Here is a 6910-nt window from a genome sequence, read left to right as displayed (position 1 = left end):
GGCGAGGGGGGGGGGGGGGGGGGGGGGGGGGGAGGAGGAGAGGAGAATAGAGGATGAGGGAGATAGTGGATGTGGCTGGGGGTGGGGGTGATCAGGGTTGAGGCTGAGCGAGATTGGGAATGAGAGGGTAAGAGGTCTAGGAAATGAGAAAAGGAGGAGGTGAATGCACTGGTCTGAAAGCAGGTGTTTGCGTATTGTGTAATGCGGCCGAGGCTGGATTTGACACATTTAGGGAAAACATTCGAAGAAATGTGGTGCTTACTATCCCTCTACAAATAATAATACGGTGAGCTAATTTGTTATGTGAATCATGACACAACATGGAATTAATGAAATTATGTTATCATATTTTGAATTTCCAGAAGTAATTCTCTATTGGGTCCGAAAAACATCAACATAACATGAAATCACTTAAATTCTAAATGTTTTAAATGATATAATGATATCAATGACATAGAAATAATAAAATACTTCATTTAAAATGCTCTCTATCCTGTGAAATCAATTTAAACTGCAATAACAGTGGCATCACAGTGAGGTCTCTCAAAGTACAACATTTACCATGAAAAAGAACCAAGACAAAAGGTGTGTGGGACTAAAAGTGTAGCACGTGTGCCATTGATCGGCCTGAGCTTTTTACTCATTGTCAGATGGGCAGCCGATAGCATCAGCAGGGGTAGATGAACAGATAAGGTTTTAGTGGACTAATGTATATTTAACCTTGAGTGGGGGATAAGGCTAATTGGAAAAACACTCTGTGCCTGAGCGCTCCCCACGCGGGACACATCAGTGTAGTTATCATCTCTAAGAGTCTTATCTGGCTAATGTATCATAATCTTAGGCGACATTTAAGTCGGATTATATTTCAATCTGATTAATTCGAATGCTGGGGAAAAAGAAAAGTATTTGACTTGCATGTACAACATGGCAAGTCAGATTACACGCTACTTTCCTCTTCAGAGATAGTTTTACATAATTTCCGATTCGTTGTGAAATAATGAATAGACAATGGGCTGTATAATTGCGAGAAATTTACAATTCAGAGCACTACGTCGTAGGATCACTATGCATAATTCAGAGTGTTGAACACATAGGCCAATGGTGTTAATGGCAGCAAAAGTTACTAAACTCAAGAACAAACGACTGCAAATAAACAATAAGGTTCAATTTTCCTTTTCTACTTTTGACAAATAATGTCCCGAAGCATCAACCCTCTCTGAATAGACGCAAACCAAAATGACCCTCCAAGTCTTGTTGAAGCTCATACCCATCACCTACTGAAGAGTGAGCCTTTCCATCAATGCAATGCAGCAAGTATAGAAATCCCCCATAAAGGGCCAGCGAGGCCCCTGAAAGTAAGCCGGTTTAAACCATACCTTGATCGAGGGTCACCTTTCGGTCTCAAAACATCTATTGCACTCCAGCCTCGGTGTGTGCATGTAAATTGCATTCCGAAACGTGAATGAACAGCTCTTGTGCACGCTCAGGGTTGATTTTCAAAGACATGCTAATGTTTTTCCTTTTTTTAGTGGAACTCCACTCAGTGATCCCCTCTAAACTGCCAGTGTGACTGTGAGGGGGGATGATTGGCACAAGGCTGAGTCCACCATGTTCTGCTGTCATTTCAAGCAGTAAACAGACACACAGACAGATCCCAAACTAATACTCCATTCCAGTTCACCATTTAGTCCAATCACCATTTAGTCATTTCCTCCTTGTGATGCTCTCAAAACATCTTAATAGGTGTCTGCTTTTAGTGTCTAGCTTTTTTTTTCTTTTAATATAGTTAACAGTTATTTGTCTAATGAAACAAAAAAATTTTGTCGCTGTGGTGCTAAGTAAATACATGGTGTGTTGTGTAAGTGAGCCACGCATACAGGGAGGTTTACTCACCCAATAGCTTTCTCACATTTTAATCCCCTTTTTGGGTGGCTTGCTACATTTCAGCACCAGGCAGCTCTTCATTTGGGCTTGGCTTCCCCTCAAGCAATTAATTAATGCTACAGTACAAACAGCCGATGGATTTTGTCATGAATATTCAAATCAACCTCTTGCATATCATTTCTTATTCAGCGTTGTAACAAGGGGGCTATGGTGAAGCAGGCATCATTGCTTCAAAGCCTGTGGGGCTTTTTCTCCTACTCTACCTATCCATCCCTCTCCATAGGGTGACTATAACCTCTTTATCTGACATGCCCAGGATTAACAAATTATCAAATTTCATCTCTCACATTGTCTATCATATTCCACTGTGTTTTTTTTTTCATTTGGTCGGTTAAAAAAGTGCTTTAATCCTTTAATTATTTAAGTATTTTTTTATACTCCAATAAAAGGTAATTAACTAGTTCATATTACTGCCAGAAGATATTTAAAACTTCAATCAGATTTAATAATTGACAGTTAATGATCTTGTCATATAACTGGTCAAATAGGATGGCATAATAATTTTCTGTGATTTGTTTTGCAATATAATTTGATAGGATTTCAATTATATGACATTAATTAATGCTATCAATTCATTATTAGATTAGGTTATGAGATACGATTGCTTAGCTTCCCTCTTTAAATCATCATTCAAAATACTATTCTTATTCTTATGACTATTGCTATTATTATAATAAGATATATACATATATATATATACAAATATAATAATATTGCACTTTTACAAAATATTTTTAACAAAGTATTTATGGTATGAATAAAACAAATGTCAATAAACTATAATCAAGTAAAGTTGTCCACGTTTTTCTAAACACAACATGGTACTTTATTGTGCCAAAAGGCATAATATGTTAAACTACTTACAAACTTTGATGGAACCAACATTTCCTTCACATCAGTCTCAGAGGTAGAATAAAAAATGTTTTTTGTTCCATTTCAATGAACAATAATTCCTCAGACTATTTTAATATTATACATATTGATGTTATTTAAAAGAAGCCACTGCCATATCACTTTGCTTAAAGCGCATCAGTACGTGCAAAATGGATTCAAATATATACACATATTTGTCTGATTTAAATCCGGAAAAATACACAATTTAGATTCCGCTATTCAAATTTGTACTTTCTTTGTTTTGGTCTTCATGTGTATTCATTAGTTATTGCTTTTTATGCGACCCGACTTCATTAGAGTAACATTTATGAAAATCACTCTGTATTATGGATTTAATTACGGCAAAGAAAACACAGACCTATTACTAACACTTGAACTATGTTGGTACAGGGGTGGGGGGAAGTTACCGCATGAGCAACGCAGTCCTCAGATGTCACGTCTAGTCGCACTCTGCCTGGACGCTGATGTCAGGTTTACACAGATGTACGCCACAACACCATGTAGTCCTATCGTAGCCCCGGGGTATACATATACATTACACGTTGCTCCGCCATATTACCCCCCAGGACCAGCCTGCTTGGATGGAAACAAAAGAAAATACCAGGCCAGAGGTGAAAGGTTAATTTCAGTTAATACCAGAGCAGAATAAGTAGCATACTGAATCTGCTGCATTTCAACCAAATACCCAAGTGTAACTGAAATAGATATGTTCTTATAATGATGTAGGTATGCTGTATTCACAGATAAAATAGAAGGTCAACATCTACTAAGACAAATATTTCTGAAGCACACTTCAAGACACATTGCAAGAGATGTGTGGATGTATATGTGTGTATGTGTATGTGTGTGTGTGTGTGTGTGTATGTGTGTGTGTGTGTGTGTGTGTGCGTGTGGTGTGCCTGTGCGTGTGCGTGTGCGTGTGTGTGTGTGTGTGTGTGTGTGTGTGTGTGTGTGTGTGCGTGTGTGTGTGTGTGTGTGTATGAGGGAGAGATAAAGAATGCATGACTATAAATATATAATTATTGTAGTGTGTTTGTGTGGGTGTGTTTCTGTTTGTGAATGTATGCTTGTGTGGGTGTGTAATGTGTGTGCGTGTGCGTGTGGGGGCCTGGGTGTGTGTGTGATTGCATGCCTGGGAGAATGTATGACTGTCAATATATGACTGATTGTGTGTGTTTGTGTGAATGTTAGATTGGATGTGTGTGTGTGTGTAGGTGTGTGTGTGTGTGTGTGTGTGTGTGTGTGTGTGTGTGTGTGTGTGTGTGTGTGTGTGTGTGTGTGTGTGTGTGTGGGTGTGTATGTGTGTGTGTGTGTGTGTGTGTGTGTGTGTGTGTGTGTGTGTGTGTGTGTGTGTGTGTGTGTGTGTGTGTGTGTGTGTGTGTGCGTGCGTGCCTGCATGTGTGTGTGTGTGTGTCTACTTCACCTGCTGGTTTTGCATTAACGTTGCTGGAGCTTCGATGAGGATCTCGTCTTTTTGAAGTTCCCAATAAGGAGAGCGGTGTTGAAGAGACCAGCAGTAGAGCTTCATGTGCTCTCATATCCCTCAGAAGATGTGCTTTTATAGCGACGCCCACATGATAAATTATACCTTTGACCCCCGAGTTGGATTGACATTTCTTGAAAGTAAAAAATCTGGTATGGAAAGATGTGTTGTACTGACTTTGCATTGGTAAAAAGGAGCCTCTCCATTAATTGAAAGTATAATGATATCCTGCACATGGATGTGTGTGTGTGTGTGTGTGGGGGGGGGGTGAATAATGTATCTCCATGCAGATGATAAGTAAACATGTTCATATATTCATTTATTAATATATACTTTTTAGAATGTTATTGTGTTTGCTGTCGTTTTAACAGCGCCATCACTTGTATGACGCTCTCTCATTGGAGATGGTATTCCGGCGCCCACCTTTTAACAGTGTTCCTATTTCACAGACACAACCCTATAAAAATGCAGAGGAAAAAGCATATAGTTGAACTGCATTGCCTTTTATATGTTACAAATCCAACAGGAAAAACACACAAATGCATATATGCATACGTGTGTGTGCATGCTCTTTCCTCCCCTCCCGTTCACAACTACGTTGTCCAAAGTCGGCCTGTGAACGTGTAGCAGCGGAAAGGTACTGTAGGGTGCTGCTAGCGCTCGGTGAACTACTAAAGTTTTCCCAAGTAGTGGAAGCGTGCACTAGGGGGGCCTGGCCCGGCAGAGCGGGTCATGTGCTCACGGGTGTGCGCGCTGGCTGGTAAATGTTAGCACCGTTGATAAATAAACATTACTGCGAAGGTCTGTCAGCTCCTGTTAGAATGTCCCCGTAGCAGTGCTTCACTTGATTCTATGCTCCGAGGGCAGGGAATATTTAATTACTGCTTTGAATGACATGAATAATCACAAGTCACATTCTCCGCTAGCCACCAGCGCACTGAGAAAGTCTTGTGCATTGATGTTTAATATTTACATACTAAATGTCCCAAGTATTCATGAAAATGCTGGAAAAGAAAAAAAACTGTAATCTCGTACATCGAAAGTTGTGTGGCTTGTTGTAATTTGTCATCTTTTACTTTTTTTCTGAGGCGTAATATTCTATAGTTACTAAATACTTTAGGGTGTAGGGTTATTAGTTTTGTTTGGGATTCACTTTTTTGAATAAAGCGTCTAAAATCTAAAATCAATGAACATCTTACCAGCAACATAGTTGTTAAGACTGCTGCGCTGTAATCTGTCCCTTCGGCCCAACCCAGTACCTGCATACATACCTATGTGTGTGTGTGTGTGTGTGTTTGTGTGTGTGTGTGTGTGTGTGTGTGTGTGTGTGTGTGTGTGTGTGTGTGTGTGTGTGTGTGTGTGTGTGTGTGTGTGTGTGTGTGTGTGTGTGTGTGTGTGTGAGTGTGCACGTGTGCATTTATACCTGTGTGTGTGTGTGTGCGTATATACATGTGTGTGTGTGTGTGTGTGCAGCCGTCACCCCCCTGTCGTCTCAGCCTCCCCAGAAGTCGTCCAGGCGAGCACCTGCCCGTTGGAACACTGGACACCTGTTTCCTGGCACGGCGACATCCGCTCCCCCGGGACAGCCAGGGGCATCTGCTCGGCAGACAGAGCCGCCGAGCGGGTTGCCCTTGGCAACAGGGTTCCGGGGCCAGGCCTTGGCATCGGCGGCGCGTGGCACGTTGACTCGTTGTTTGAACTGTGGGGTAGAGAAATGCACTCGTGTGACAGCCCTGTCATTGTTGCGTAATGCACGATGACACAAGATGCTCAACACCGTCGCCCGAGCACCATACGACACTCTGGCTCTCCTGCTCTGGTCCTGCTTGGTCTTCACTGGGCTGGTCTTTGTGTCCGGCACAGGTTGCATGGTGCATTAGTCGATACGGTCAGTAGAGTCGTTACGTTCAGTAGAGGGTAGAGTCAGTAGAGTCCTTACACTCAGTGGAGGGGATACTGTGTAGAGTCCTTACACTCAGTGGAGGGGATAGTGTGTAGAGTCCTTACACTCAGTGGAGGGGATAGTGTGTAGAGTCCTTACACTCAGTGGAGGGGATAGTGTGTAGAGCGTATACAGAGCCTTTACCCTCAGTGGAGGGCACACAGTTAGTATAATGTACTAGGAGGAGGTCTGCTCCCCATACAGAGCCCTGTAGCCTCAGTAGCAGCAGACTATTCTGGCACATGTTGAAGAGGTTCAGACTGGGTTGCTCTCCACTCTCATCATCCTCGCCGTGCGTTTGAACTCTTCCTCTTCTATCACAACATCTGTTCCTCCAACCTGTTCCTGTTTCTCAGGCTGCCTTCGCTGCTGATCCATTCACCTGCCTTTCGCCCTGCCGTAAGGAGTTGGCCTGATGAAATAAATAATCAAACAGCCAACAAAAAGGTAAATGAGTTGACTCAATGTTTCTGTACGCAATTGTATTCTTAAGAACAATAGCATAAGTCTTCATTGGAGCGTTTGTGAGTCACTCAGACACGGTCACATTCTATTATAATTTTATCAGTTTGAATAATTGTTTGATTCTTCTGTCTTGTTTTTGGATTTGCAAACTGTTTTCAGGAATTATATCATATAAATGAACT

This window comes from Gadus morhua, chromosome 20 (assembly GCF_902167405.1).
Source record: "Gadus morhua chromosome 20, gadMor3.0, whole genome shotgun sequence".
NCBI lineage: Eukaryota > Metazoa > Chordata > Actinopteri > Gadiformes > Gadidae > Gadus > Gadus morhua.
Note: the sequence above shows the minus strand (reverse complement) of the source record.